The 16472-nt window shown below is 36.2% G+C and overlaps 1 protein-coding gene across 14 annotated transcripts in view; it reads right to left on the bottom strand.

The window, feature by feature from the left end:
* The window catches only part of MACROD2 (mono-ADP ribosylhydrolase 2), a 1944634-nt gene that overhangs the window by 1821596 nt on the left and 106566 nt on the right, over nucleotides 1–16472 (bottom strand). The gene's annotated exons all lie outside the window — the stretch shown is intronic.

Raw genomic sequence — 16472 nt, forward strand, 5'->3', positions numbered from 1 at the left:
CCCATCTGTGGCAACATGGATGGACCCAGAGAGTATTATGCTAAATGAAGTAAGTCAGACAGAGAAAGGCAAGTACTATATGATTTCATATATATGTGGAATTTAAAAAACAAATGAATAAACAAAACAAAACAGATTTACAAGTACAGAGAATAATCTAGTGGTTGCCAGAGGAGACAGGTACCAAAGAATGGGTGAAATAGGGGAAGGGGATTAAGAGGTAAAAACTTCCAGTTATAGAATAACTTAAGATACAGAGACAGGAATTGTAGTCAATAATATTGTAATAACTTTGTATGGTGACATATGGTAACTACACTTATCATTGTAAGCATTTTGTAATGTATATAAACATCAAATGTTTACACCTGAAACTAATATAACATTGTATGTCATATATACTTCAAAAAAAAAAAAATCCTAACCCCCAAAGATAAGGGTATTAGGAGGTGGTGCCTTTGTGAGATGCTTAGATCATAAGAGTAAAGCCTTCATAAATGGGATGTTCTTATAAAACAGACTCAAAAAAGCAAAAACAAACAAACAAACAAAACCTGGGGTGCCTGTGTGGCTCAGTTAAGCCTCTGACTTTTGATTTAGGCTCAGGTCATGATCTCAAGGTTGTGAGACAAGTTCCTCATCAAGCTCGTGCTTAGCAGGGAGTCTGCTTAACATTCTCTTTCCCTCCCTCTACTCCTCCCCCGACTCATGTGTGCACAAGTGCATGTATGCATGTGCACACACACACACACACACACACACACTTTCTCTCTCTCTCTAAAAAATGAAAATAAATAATAAGACAGACTCCACAGAGATCCCTCTCCACTCTTAACCATGTGAGGACACAGTGAAAAGGCAGCAGCTAGGAACCAGCAAGAGGATCTTGCCAAAACACAAACATGCTGGCACCTTGATCTTGGGCTTCCAAGCCTCCAGAACTATGAGAAATAAATTTCTGTTGTTCATAAGCTACTGAGTCTCTGGTATTTTGTTATAGCAGCCCAAACAGACTAATATACCCTCAGAAAACAGAAAACATAATTCTGGCACAGAATAAATATTATTATCTCTGTCCTATGTTTTAAATGGTGGCTCACCCTTTGGTATCTACCAGCTCTTCTCACAGGAGAAAAAACATGGCCCATTTATCTTGGTCTACCAGTGCTCAAGAGCTAGGAGATCCCCGATACTTATTTATTAAGAAATGAAGTGTCAAATATTATTTGAAGAAAAATATCTTCATTGCTTAAATGTCTACAAGACTTTCGGCAGGGATGGCTTTATTTAGCCTGCACTTAAAAGGATCACAAGCTTGGTTTAATGCTTTGCTGTTGCCACCCTTAAATTCTTAATAATTTTTTTAAAAGTGCCACATATTTTTATTCTGCACTGAGTCCCACAAATTATGTTGCCAGTCTTGTCTACCCATACTGCTCAACATGAGCCCTCAGGATTAACACATGTAGAGAAATGGCTGTTTCAACTCCTCCCCAAAACTGCAGAGTCCAAAATCAAAACTTAACTACCTCAAAGAAGTTTGTATGAATATTTAATGTACAAAATTATTCTTGTGTAATGGAACTAACAATACTTCCCAATTTCTGAAAATTTTCAAACACTGAAAAAGATTCATATGAGACAACTCAAACTATTCTATATTTTTTAAGATTTTATTTATTGATGTGAAAGAGAGAAAGCATAAAAGGGGGGAGGGTCAGAGGGAGAAGCAGAAACCCCAACTGAGCAAGGAATCAGATGCAGGACTAGATCCTGGGACTCAGGGTCCATGACCTGAGCCAAAGGCAGACACTTCACTGAGTCACCAAGATGTTCTCAAGCTATTCTTATCTGTGTCTTTTTTTCACATACCTCTTTAGCCCCCTTTCTGAATAAAATGAGTTCATGATTACTATATCTACAATCATATTTTATCTTTCTTAAGCATTTATTATGAACCTGGCAAGGTAATTTTACATATATTATTTCATTTAACCCTTACAGCAAATCTATAAAGATGATACTATTATTACCACTATGTTATAGTTGAGTAAAAAAGCAAGAAGTGCAATCAGGATTTGAACTCAGGTAGTGTTATTCTAGATGTGTGCTCTTAACTATTACATAATACTGAAGTATAACAAATAAATCTCAATCCAAAAAAACCTAAATAGGCTGTTTTTGGCAAATGAATGACCTAACTCAAGACCAGTACTGTTCAGCAGAAATATAATGTAAGCCACCTATCATTTTAAATTTTCTAGTAGCTATATTTAAAAAGTAAAAGCAAATAGGTAAAATTAATTTTAAGTCCATGTTTTACTAACTCAATATATTCAAAATGTTATCATTTCAACAAGTAACAAATATAAAATTAATGATATTATATATTTATTCACTTTTTGTACTAAGCTTTGAAATCAGTGTGTATGTTATACTTACAGCACATGTCAATTCAGATTAGCCACATTTCAAGCACTCAATAGTCATATGAGAATATGAGAGGCAGATGGAATTTGAGTTGGATACTAAAAGAATCCTAAAGTTAGAGAAATCAGAAGGGCATTTCTGGAGGAAATAAGGAAATAGTGTAAAAGATGAGGATAAATGGTATGCTGAGGCAGACGTTTGTTTTTGAAATTAATCATGTACCTAGTACACAGCAAATTGTGACACTCAGCATACAACAAACATAATCCTTACATCACTGATTTTAAAACCCTTAATAGAATCGCCTGGAAGGCAAGACATAATTTGCTGAATTGGTAGATCTGGATTTGCATTTCTAACAAATTTGTAGGTGGTGCTAATGCCGGTGGTTTAGGACTACACTTGGCAAACTTAAATTCACACTTTGTAGTATGTAGTATTTTTGTAGATATTATCTCCATTTCATTAGTAAGGACAATGAGGTTCAAAATAGTTATGTGACTTGCCAGGTAGTCACTACTTGCATAGGTAGTATATGGCAGGTGGTTCAAGACCAAGCCTAGAATTTGAATCTAGGTCTTTTTGTCTTTGGCTTCCTATTCCCCTATAATTTCTTCCAAATCTTTTGTAGTTTTTGTGGTTACATTTAACTTTATGATCCATCTCAATTATATTTTTGTATGTGGTGTGAGAGAAGAGTAAAGTTCATTTTTCTGCATTTAGATGTCCAATTGTTCAAGTGCAACTTGTTTAAAAGCTTAACCTTTCACTGCTAAAAATAATCAGTTGTTCATATATATATATATATATATATATATATATATATATATATTAAGATTTTATTTATTTATTTGACAGAGATCACAAGCAGGCAGAGAGAGAGAGAGAGGGAAGCAGGCTCCCCGCTGAGCAGAGAGCCCGATGCGGGGCTCCATCCCAGGACCCTGAGATCATGACTTGAGCAGAGGCAAAGGCTTTAACCCACTGAGCCACCCAGGCGCCCCTATAAGTCCATTTTTGAACCTTTCTTCTGTTCCATTGATGTAGGCTCTAGCTAAAGATTTCTGTGTCTTTCCTCACACCAATAACACACTCTCTTCATCATCATGGATCCATAGAAAGTTTTGGAATCATGTAGTATAATTTCTCCAACTTTGTTCTTTTTTAAAAACAACTTGGCTACTCTAGGTTCTTTGCATTTCCATATAAATTTTAAAATCATCTCATCAATTTCTTTAAGAAAGCCAGCAAGGATTTTTACTGGAATCATGTTTAATCTGTGGACCAATTTCAAGAGAATTGACATCTGCACAGTATTTAGTCTTCCAATCCATGAAATTTAGCTTATCTCCCCATTATTTAGGTCTTTAATTTCTCTCACCAAAGCTTTGAGGTTTTTCATGGGTTAGGCTTTCAAATATTTTGTTAAATTTACACCTAAGTAAATCTTTTTTTTTTAATTTTTTATTTCTTTTCAGCATAACAGTATTCATTGTTTTTGCACCACACCCAGTGCTCCATGCAATCCGTGTCCTCCCTAATACCCACCACCTGGTTCCCCCAACCTCCCATGCCCCACCCCTTCAAAACCCTCAGGTTGTTTTTCAGAGTCCATGGTCTCTCATAGTTCACCTCCCCTTCCAATTTTCCTCAACTCTCTTCTCCTCTCCATCTCCCCTTGTCCTCCATGTTATTTGTTATGCTCCACAAATAAGTGAAACCATATGATAATTGACTCTCTCTGCTTGACTTATTTCACTCAGCATAATCTCTTCCAGTCCCACCCATGTTGATACAAAAGTTGGGTATTCATCCTTTCTGATGGAGGCATAATATTCCATAGTATATATGGACCACATCTTCCTTATCCATTCGTCCACTGAAGGGCATCTTGGTCCTTTCCACAGTTTGGCAACTGTGGTCATTGCTGCTATAAACACTGGGGTACAGATTGCCCTTCCTTTCACTACATCTGTATCTTTGGGGTAAATACCCAGTAGTAAAACTGCAGGGTCATAGAAAAGCTCTATTTTTAATTTCTTGAGGAATCTCCACACTGTTCTTCAAAGTGGCTGCACCAACTTGCATTCCCACCAATAGTGTAAGAGGGTTCCCCTTTCTCCACATCCTCGCCAACACATGTTATTTCCTGTCCTGCTAATTTCGGCCATTCTAACTGGTGTAAGGTGGTATCTCAATGGGGTTTTTGTTTTTGTTTTTATTTTTTATAAACATATATTTTTATCCCCAGGGGTACAGGTCTGTGAATCACCAGGTTTACACACTTCACAGCACTCTCAATGGGGTTTTAATCTGAATTTCCCTGATGGCTAGTGATGATGAACATTTTTTCATGTGTCTGAGAGGCATTTGTATGTCTTCATTGGAGAAGTGTCTGTTCATGTCTTCTGCTCATTTTTTGATATGATTATCTGTTTCATGTGTGGTGAGTTGAGGAGTTCTTTATAGATCCTGGATATCAACCTTTTGTCTGTACTGTCATTTGCAAATATCTTCTCCCATTCCATGGGTTGCCTCTTTGTTTTGTTGACTGTTTCCTTTGCTGTGCAGAAGCTTTTGATCTTGATGAAGTCCCAAAAGTTCATTTTCGCTTTTGTTTCCTTTGCCTTTGGAGACATATCTTGAAAGAAATTGCTGAGGCTGATATCAAAGAGGTTACTGCCTATGCTCTCCTCTAGGATTCTGATGGATTCCTGTCTCACGTTGAGGTCTTTTAACCATTTCAAGTTTATCTTTGTGTACAGTGTAAGAGAATGGTCGAGTTTCATTCTTCTACATATAGCTGTCCAATTTTCCCAGCATCATTTATTGAAGAGACTGTCTTTTTTCCACTGTGTATATATTTTCCTGCTTTGTCAAAGATTATTTGACCATAGAGTTGAGGGTCCATATCTGGGGTCCCTACTCTGTTCCACTGGTCTATGTGTCTGTTTTTATGCCAGTACCATGCTGTCTTGGTGATCACAGCTTTGTAGTAAAGCTTGAAATCAGGTAACGTGATGTCCCCAGGTTTTTTTTTTTTTTTCAACATTTCCTTAGCAATTCGGGGTACAAATTTTAGGATTATTTGCTCCAGCTCTTTGAAAAATACTGGCAGAATTTTGATCAGAATGGCATTAAAAGTATAGATTGCTCTAGGCAGTATAGACATTTTAACAATGTTTATTCTTCCGATCCAAGAGCATGGAATGATTTTCCATCTTTTTGTGTCTTCTTCAATTTCTTTCATGAGTGTTCTCTAGTTTCTTGAGCGCAGATCCTTTACCTCTTTGGTTAGGTTTATACCCAGGTATCTTATGGTTCTTGGTACTATAGTAAATGGAATCTATTCTCTCATTTCCCTTTCTGTATTTTCATTGTTAGTGTATAAAAAAGCCACTGATTTCTGTACATTGACTTTTTCCTATCATATTATTGAATTGCTATATGAGTTCTAGTAGTTTGGGGGTGGAGTCTTTGGGGTTTTCCATATAAAGAATCACGTCATCTGCAAAGAGAGAGAGTTTGACTTCTTCATTGCCAATTTTGATACCTTTTCTTTCTCTTTGTTGTCTGATTACTGTTGCTAGGACTTCTAATACTGTGTTGAACAAGAGTGGTGAGAGTGGACATTCTTGTCGTGTCCCTGATCTCAACGGGAAGGATGCAAGCTTTTTCCCATTGAGGATGATATTTGCTGTGGGTCTTTCATAGACAGATTTGGTGAAGTTCAGGAATGTTCCCTCTATCCCTATACTTTGAAGCGTTTTAATCAGGAGTGGATGCTGGATTTTTGTCAAATGCTTTTTCTGCATCAATTGAGAGGACCATGTAGTTCTTCTCTCTTCTCTTATTGATTTAGTCTATCACATTGATTGATTTGCGAATGTTGAACCATCCTTGTAACCCAGGGATGAATCCCACCTGGTCAAGGTAGATAATCTTTTTAATGTGCTGTTGGATCCTGTTTGCTAGGATCTTGTTGAGAATCTTAGCATCCATATTCATCAGTGATATTGGTCTGAAATTCTCCTTTTTGGTAGGGTCTTTGCCTGGTTTGAGGATCAGGGTAATGCTGGCTTCATAGAAAGAGTCTGGAACTTTTCTTTCTGCTTCAATTTTTTGAAACAGCTTCAGGAGAATAGGTGTTATTTCTTCTTTGAAAGTTTGGTAGAATTCCCCAGGGAATCCGTCAGGTCCTGGCCTCTTGTTTTTTGGGAGGTTTTTAATCACTGCTTCAATATCGTTACTAGATACCGGTCTATTCAGGTTGTCAATGTCTTCCCGGTTCAATTTTGGGAGTTTATAGTTTTCCAGGAATGCATCAATTTCATCTAGGTTGCTTAGCTTATTGGCATATAACTGTTGATAATAACTTCTGATGATTGTTTCTACTTCCTTGGTGTTAGATGTGATCCCTCCCTTTTCATTCATAATTTTATTAATTTGGGCTTTCTCTCTTTTCTTTTGGATTAGTGTGGCCAATAGTTTATCGATCTTACTGATTCTTTAAAAAAACCAGCTTCTAGTTTCATTGATACGTCCTAGTGTATCTCTGGTTTCTACCTCATTGATCTCTGCTCTAATCTTGATGATTTCCCTTCTTACATGTGGAGTTGGTTTGATTTGTTGTTGATTCTCAAGTTCTTTAAGGAGTAGAGACAGCTGGTGTATTCTGGATTTTTCAATTTTTTTGAGGGAGGCTTAGATGGCTATGTATTTCCCCCTTAGGGCCACCTTTGTTTTATCCCATAGGTTTTGGACCGAAGTGTCTTCATTCTCATTAGTTTCCATGAATTGTTTCAGTTCTTCTTTGATCTCCTGGTTGATCCAAGCATTCTTAAGCAAGGTGGTCTTTAGCTTCCAGGTGTTTGAGTTCCTTCTGAACTTTTCCTTGTGATTGAGTTCTAGTTTCAAAGCATTGTGATCTGAGAATATGCAGGAAATAATCTCAGTCTTTTGGTATCAGTTGAGTCCTGATTTGTGACCCAGTATTTGGTCTATTCTGGAGAAGGTTCCACGTGCACTTGAGAAGAATGAGTATTCTGTTGTTTTAGGGTGGAATGTTCTGTATATATCTAGGAGGTCCATCTGGTCCAATGAGTCATTCAATGCTCTTGTTTCTTTATTGCTTTTCTGCTTCGATGATCAGTCTATTTCTGAGAGAGGCGTGTTAAGATCTCCTACTATTAATGCATTCATATCAATATGACTCTTTATCTTGATTAATAGTTTTCTTATGTAATTGGCTGCTCCCATATTGGAGGCATAGATATTTACAATTGTTAGATCATCTTGGTGGATAGTCCCTTTAAGAATGATGTAGTGTCCTTCTGTATCTCTGACTACAGTCTTTAGTTTAAAATCTAATTTATCTGATATGAGAATAGCTACGCCAGTCTTCTTTTGAGTCCCATTGGCATGAAAGATGCTTCTCCATCCCTTCACTTTCAGTCTGGGTGTATCTTTAGGTTCAAATTGGGTCTCTTGAAGACAATATACGGATGGGTCCTGTCGTTTTATCCAATCTGCAACCCTGTGTCATTTTATGGGCGCATTTAGGCCATTCACATTGAGAGTGATTATTGATAGATACATTTTTATTAACATCGTGTTATCTTTGAAGTCTTTCTTTCTGTAGATTGTCTCTATATTTCTGTTCAATGCTATTCTTAAGATTTTTCTTCTTTTATAGAACCCCCCCCCTTACTATTTCCTGCAGTGTTGGCTTGGTGATTGCATAGTCTTTTAAGCCTTGCCGGTCTTGGAGACTCTTTATCTCTCCATCCATTTTGAATGTCAGTCTTGCTGGATAAAGTATTCTTGGCTGCATGTTCTTCTCATTTAGTGCCCTGAATATATCTTGCCAGCCCTTTCTGGCTTGCCAGGTCTCTGTGGACAGGTCTGACGTTATTCTGATGGGCTTTCCTCTGTACGTAAGGAGCTTCTTGTCCTAGCTGCTTTCAAGAGGGTCTGCCTACAATTATAATTCTTCATTCTTACTATTAGGTGTCTCGAGGACTTTCGAAAATCTATAATCTTGGGGGGAAACCGTTCTGCCTCTAGTACATGAACGCTGGTTCCATTCATGAGATTTGGAAAATTTTCATGGACAACTTGTTCCACTATATCTTCTAGACTTCTTTCTTTCTCCTCCCCTTCAGGAATTCCAATAATTCTGATGCTGGAACATTTCATGGCATCATTTATTTCCCTGATTCTGTTTTCTAACAGAAACAGCTTGTAAGCTGTTTGTTCGAGGTTTCCTCCTGATCCTTTCTCTCTATCTGTTTGTCCTCCAGATCACTAATTCTATCTTCTGTCTCAGTTACCCTACCCACTGGCGTCTTCTGCCCCTATAGAGATCCAGACTTGTATAATTCTGATCTCAGGCTGATTTCATGGGTAATCGGAGTTCTTTGGTAGGTAATCAGCTAACTTTAGGGTACAGGTTGAAACGGAACCTCCTCCTACTTCCCCGCCATCTTGTCTCCCCATCATTGACTATTCTTACTTATAGTCTTAAAAGCTATAGATGCTGTTTGCTTTCTTTGTGTTTTCTAATTCTGATTCTTTTTTGTGTCAGTATATAAGGTTCCACACTGTGGTTAAGAGACCAAGGCTTTTTCCCCCTGTGCTCCACAATTTCAACAAGTCTTCTGGATCACCCAGGGCCAGGGACCTCGACCACACTCCAGGAGTCCCGCGGCTGGCAGTATTGGGCCTCTGTGTGCAGTAAATCATATTTTTAATGGTACTGTAAATGGCACTTTCAAATTTCAATTTGAAATTTCAATTTTCAAGTATTTTTTTCCAAGTGTCTGTTGCTTATACATAGAAATGCAATTGACTTTTGCATGTTGATCTTTTAGGCTAAACTTACTTATTAGTTCTAACATCATTTTTTTGTAGAATCCCTTGGATTTGCTATATAAATAATCATGTCACCTGAAGATAAAGACTATTTTACTTATTCCTCTCTACTCTGCCTTTTCTTTCTTTTTCTTCCTTAATTGCATTGGCTAGGCCCAGTAAAATGTTGAAGAGAAATGACAAGAATGGACATTCTTGTTTTGTTTCCTATCTTAGGGAATTAGTTTTCAGTTTTCTATCAGTATGATATTATCTGAGAATTTTTCACAGATGTCTCTAGCATTAGAAGAACATTCCCTTTTGATGTTAATAATATTAAAAATTTTCTAAAAATTTTTATCATAAGTGGATACTGAATTTTATTAATTTTTTATTAAACTTCTCTTAGGAGTCTACATGCCTCTGCTCTCCCCCCCTTAGTATGAATAATCAAAAGTTAACTGGATTTCAAGTGGAACATTTAATTGGCATCTTCTAATGTTGTTTCAACCAAATCATTTAGAGAAACAGAAATGTTTCACACAATTATACTATTTCTTGAAATACAGCATTTTAAGGAACTCCTCATATACAAATGTCAATTTAATCCAAATGAAAATGCACAAATTAACCTAGCTTTCTCTGGGTGAATTTTTTTGATTTTATTATTAGATAGTTAATACATAAAGACTATAAAAATTTTAAGATTTTATTTATTTATTTATTTATTTATTTGATTTTAGAAAGCAAGGGGAAGGATAGAAGGGGGGTGTGGAATAATCAATCTAAAGCAGAGAGCAGGAAGCCTGAAGGCTTGATCTCCAGACTCAGAGATGAGCCAAAACCAAGAGTCAGATGGTTAACTGAGCCACCCAGGCACCCCAAAAGAGAAATAAAAAGAAGCAATACTTCACTTAAAATGTGTTTCTACTGAGATTTTAAAAGCCAAATATACACCTCAGAAAACAACTCCTCATCCCGTGCCTAAATGAATTGTATACGTATTAAAGAAGTCATAAATATTATATAATATAGAAACATTTAAAAACTTTTATAACTTTTTCAAATTTTCCATATTCACCTTGAAGATAAAAATCAAACAAAACTTCGCCCTTAAAAAGAAATTCTCCTTAAGATGATCCCACTCACCTAAAGTGTTCCTAAATGAGGAACATGGGTGACTCAGTTGCTTAAGTGACTGACTCTTGATTTCAGCTCAGGTCATGATCTCCAGATCCTGGGACTGAGCCCTATGATGCGCTCCATGCTCATGGGAGCATGCTTGAGGATTCTCTCCCTCTCCTTCTGCCCCTTCCCTGGCTTGAGCTGGTTCTCTTTCTCTCTTGAATAAATAAATCTTTAAATTAAAAAAAAAAAATCTTAAAAAAATAAAGTATTCATAATTTATTTCAAAAAATATAACAAACTTATCCCAATTTGCTTTTATTTGAAAGAAATATCTTTATTTGGCTCCACAGAAAAAGCAGAACATACTTTTCCAGTCCCCACAAGATACTGATTGATACTGATTGATACTGATTGATACTGATGCTTATTTATGAGTTCATTACAAACTGCTAAAATAGTGCTATTTCACTTCAGGCCATCAAAATAGTATAAATATATTGCTTTATTGAATTTTCCTATATTAAGTGTAGATATTTTCTGGTGGGGGGGGTGTCAAAGATTTTTCCTACTGTTCTTGTCTCTTAGATTTTTTATAGATTCTCTTCTCTCCTAATTAGAGTCATCTCTAAAAATTTAAGGAAATCTACCTCTTGATAGATTTGGATGACCTAATTTGAGTCCACAAAATAAAATTTTTCTAGTCACAATAAAATAGTTCTTCTCAGCTTGGATGTTATGCACTGAATTGTATCTCCCCCTCCAAAAAAAAATTCATGTATCTAGTCCCCTTAGATGCCTTAGAACATAACTACATTTGGACACAGGGCTATTAAAGACATAATTAAGTTAAAATGAGGCCATAAGTTAAACCCTAATATAATCTGACTGGTATTCTTGAAAGAAGAGGTGATTAGGACAGAAACAGCAGAGATGTGCACACAAAGAGAAAAGGCCATGTGAGGACATGATGAGAAGGCCGTCTACAAGGGGCCTCAGGAGAAACCAAACCTGACAGTATCTTGATCTTAGATTTCCAGCCTCCTGTACTGTGAGAAAATAAATCTTTGTTGTTTAAGCCACCCAGTCTTTGGTATTTTATTATGGCAGCCTGAAGTACTGTTATTCATAAGGGGTATCTACTTAGTTATTCAAATGACAAAATATATTTCTCAATTATTTAGTCTTTATCCATAGTTCCTGGCTCACAGTTTCCAAAACCCTTGGAATTTCCTTAATGATAAAAGAAACGGGACCATCTTTCGTCATAATATTTGGCTTTTTATCCTCAGTTCCTGAAATTGCTTTAAAGACACAAAGGTCCCTTTCCACTAAAAATGGACTTATGTTAATGAAGTAAGTTTTGGAAATCACGGAATGATGGGGACTAGTTGCCAAGGGAACCAACTGTGACTACTGTGTTAAAACTATGAGTTCCACCCCCTGATTTCTGGGAAGAGAAAATGGGCTAAGGTTGAATCAATCATAAATGGCTGATAATTTAATCCACCATGCCTACGTAACAAAGCCTCCATAAAAACTCAAACGGAGGGGGTTCAGAAAGCTTCCAGGTTGGTGAACACATGGAGATTTGTAGATAGTGGCATACTCCGAGAGAGGACAGAAGCTCTGCACCCCTTCCCCATTCCCTGCCCTATGAATCTCTTCCATCTGACTCTTCTTGAGTTATACCCTTTTATAATAAACCGGTGATCTAGTAAATAAAATGGTTTTCTGAATTCTGTGATCTGCTCCAGCAAATTAATCAAACCCAAGGAGAGGATCATTAGAACCTCCAATCAATAGCTGGTACATCAGCACGGAAGACAACCTGGCCCTGCTACTGGTATCTAAAGTGGGAGGTAGAAGTAGTGATGCAAATTTTATAGGACTTGGGGCTTGACCTGTGTTAACTATGTCAGAATGTCAGAACGGAGATGAATTGTAAGACATCCAACTGGTGTTGGAGAACTGCTCGATAGCGAAAAACCCCAAACACACACACACACACACATTGTAATTCACTCCAGAATCTTTATAGCCCTAGCAAACTAATGCAGAATATATTAGTACATTTATCTCAGGTTTATACAATACTGACATCCTGAGGGGGGAAAAAGGGAATATCAAATCACCAACTAAAATTTAGCTAGAGAATATGATAATAAGACAGGATGCTGAATATTTCACCAGTTCTACAACTGGTTTCTAGAGGCTATGTTAATTTTATCCAATCCCATCTAGTCCAGTCCAACTGAACCCATTACAATGGTTTTTTTCCTTTAAGCTGCTCCAGGGATTCAAAAAAACATGATCTTTGCAATATTTTGCTATAGTTTAAAAAAAATGCATTAAAAAAGAAAAAGCTATGAATATGCTCTTGTAACTAAAGAAAATAGACCAAATTATTATCTAACAAACACATCAAGTGATAAATGTTATAAGTACTATGTTCAATATGATCATTTTTCTTAAATATGTACATTCATGTATAAGGTGTGTGCACATGTAATACACCTGGAAAAAAACCACTAGAAAAGCATATACAAAACTGTTAAGAGTTGTTTGAAGTGATATAATTAAGTCAATATTAATATTCTTTTTTTATTATTTATTTTTAGTGATCACAATTTTTTATATTGGAAAAATGATCAAACATTTTTAAAAATGATGTTACCTCAAGAAAGTTTACCCAAACCTGAAATTATTAAAAATATATGCAAAAAGACAAAAGTGAGCAAATAGCTATCAATGTTTAAGAATTTCACACTCAATTCTAGGAGTTTGGTTATTCTTTATTGAGGTAAAATTCATATCACATAAAATTAACCTTCTTAAAGTATACAATTCAGAGGCACCTTAATACATTTACAATGTTATACATCTACAACTTCTACTGAGTTCAAAAACATTTCATCAACCCAAAAGAAAACCCCATGCACATTAAGCAGTCACTCTCTGTGCCCCCCTACACCCTGCTCTCTATCTCTACTGCCTATTCCATATATTTCATTTAAATAGAATCATACATTATATAGCCTTTTCTCTCTGGTTTCTTTAATCCAGAATAATGTTCCTGAGATTCATCCACAGTGTAACATGTTTCAGTATTTCAATCCTTTTATATGACTAAATAGTATTCCATTGTACAGATAAACCACAATTTGTTTATCTATGTGGCAGCTGATAGACATTTGCATTATCTCCATCTTTTGACTGTGGAAAAAATTGCTATAAACATTCATGTGCAAATTTTTTTAATGGACATATGTCTTCAATCGTCTTGCACATATACTTAGGAATGGAACTGCTGGGTCACCTGATAATTCTGTTTAATTTTTTGAGAAAATATCAAAACATTTTTACAGTTGCTTCACCACTTTGTATTCCTGCCAAAATATATGAGGGTTCTAATTTCTCCACATTCTCTCAACACTTATTATTTTCCCTTCCTTTTGTTTATTACAGTCATCCTAGAGGGTGTGAAGTAGTATCTCACGGTGGTTCACTATGTTATATTCATAACCTACACACACATTTGAAATTTCAGTTCTAGTAATCATACAACAAATTCCTAACAATTATACTGAGTTATGTGATTAAATTTTTAAATATAAGTACATGCCCATTAGGAATAAGGATAAAATTAGGGTTATTTTAATTAGTAAATTTAGCTAATGTTCAAATCTAGGACACAGGAAGTGAACGGGAGGGCAGCACATTAACCCATTAAATCCCTAGTAGATTTCTGGTCTTACTGGATAAGTAATCAAAGAAGTAGCTCATGTGATATATTCCTTCTAAAGGTGGCATGAGTTGTGGGATATGTAATGAAGTTTTAATAAAATCAAGCATCAAAAAAAGAATGAAAATATAACTCTACACTAATTCCATGAAATACTCGAAAAAATATTATATCTGGGTCACAATTTCTCTGGGAGAGTTTTATGCATGCAGTAAGAGTCATACCCAAGTAATACTTAGTTTACACAAATAGTAGAAACAAATCATCCTTTGAAACCTATCGTTTGTTTTTGCAAGCAAGGCAAAACGTGATTCAAGAGGGAAAAATGGAAAAAATACCACTGGCACTACCACATACTTCTTCTTCTTTTCAAAAGCTAAATAATCATAAAAGAAACTAGGAAACAGAAAGAGCTAAAACTCTTAGAGGGAAAAGATATATTCTAAATACCACTAGGGAAGGTTAAGCATCTTCACACAATTACTAAGTTGTATCTCTAACAATTGTAAGGGGAATTTTATCACTGCTGATCACAAACTTAACATTTTTATTTCCCCACCCTCTACTTATCCTCTTCACCATTTCCCATTTTCCATGATTCCTCCCTTCCCTCTCTTGCCTAAGGCTTAAACCTGCCAGAAACATCCAATGACATCCCTTATTCTTTACAGTGTATTCAGAGGCCAGATATGTCACCATTTTTGAACAAGGATGATAACCTCTACCTTCAGAATTTAGATTTGGTTTTAAAACCCCACTACTTTAGAAGACTTCCTTGGGTAGCTTTATGTCTGTGAAGATTTTTCTTCTCTAAGAAAGACTATCAATATGCAAAGCTAGAAGATTTCTTGACAGGGCTTAGGTAACCAGGCATTACAATTTTCCCTCCTCACATCTTCACCATGGATGGTACAGTGCTAGCGAAGATGAGGCTCCTCCAAACACGGAAAGCTTGAGTAGGAGAGAAAGGTTATGACCAATGCCACATGGAAGCTGATAAACAGTTTAATGAGATGCCCAGAAATAGTCAGGGGAAGATGCACATTGAAAAGATAACGAGAGGGGCGCCTGGGTGGCTCAGTGGGTTAAGCCTCTGCCTTGGGCTCAGGTCATGATCTCAGGGTCCTTGGATCAAGCCCCGCATCGGGCTCTCTGCTCAGTAGGGAGCCTGCTTCCCCCTCTTTCTCTGCCTGCCTCTCTGCCTACTTGTGATTCCTCTCTCTATCAAATAAATAAATAAATAAAAAGAAAGGATAACTAGAGGTCCCATATGGCATATCAGGAACAAAAACAGGAGCTTTAGATTGTCAATGTTTAAGTGACTTTATTTGTATCATATTTGAAGTGACATTTAGACTATATTTGGTTAAAATAGGGTTCATAAATTAAAAATTAAATACTTTCTGGCAAATTCACATTACACTTGTGACTACGCTTCAAGTACTAAAAATTATGTACCTTGTTCTCTGCATGCTCATGAGGCAAACTAATTTCTCTGTGGTACCAAGCATAGCCTCAATCTCTTGCCTGAGGACAATCTCATCAAAAAACACCAGTTTGGTGCCAAGCCTGAGTTAAACTACAGTTTGGAAGAAGACACTGCAAAGTCTCTAATCCCAAATAGCTGATGTATTCTCATACACTAGGAAAGAGTTGTGTGGACCAGATGGACACAGACTCTGCAGGGGAGGGTGTCTGATCGCCTCAGGATACTAAGACAGGAAAGCCGAGGTGACAAAAATGAAAAATGAACAGATGGAAGCATTATATAGTTGTACAGAATTTCTGCACAATACACTGCCCATGTATTTAATTTTTCCAATCCAAAAAGATACTTTTCCCAGGAGCAATAAAGAGATTGCTAGAAGGAAATTTTCAAATATTTGACCTTACACCCCTTGAAAAGGAACTCCTGATCTTACTGTAGGGGAAAACACATATCCTTTAAAAGGATCATCTTTGGGAACCTCCTTATAGGTCCCTCCTAATGAAATAATCTCAGGTCCTTTGTGTAAGGAGAAAGAGTCACCAATTAATTCATAAAGAAGGTAAACTAGATGAATTAGATAATAGCTAACAGGATAATGTTTCAGAATACTATTCTGTATCTTTGTACAGTATTTTTTGTACATTTTATAGATTTGTACCATATATTTTATACATTATTTTTATAGGAATTAAATATTGAGCACCAACAATGTGCCAAGGACATATGTATTGTTTTATTTAATCCTCACAATGACTCTAATACACTTATTCTATTTTAAAGATGAGAAAGATTCAGTTAGGCTTTGAATGATCTTTGTAAAGCCTTGACTAG

The sequence above is a fragment of the Mustela nivalis genome (assembly GCF_964662115.1).
Source record: "Mustela nivalis genome assembly, chromosome: 8".
In the NCBI taxonomy this organism is placed as follows: Eukaryota; Metazoa; Chordata; class Mammalia; order Carnivora; family Mustelidae; genus Mustela; species Mustela nivalis.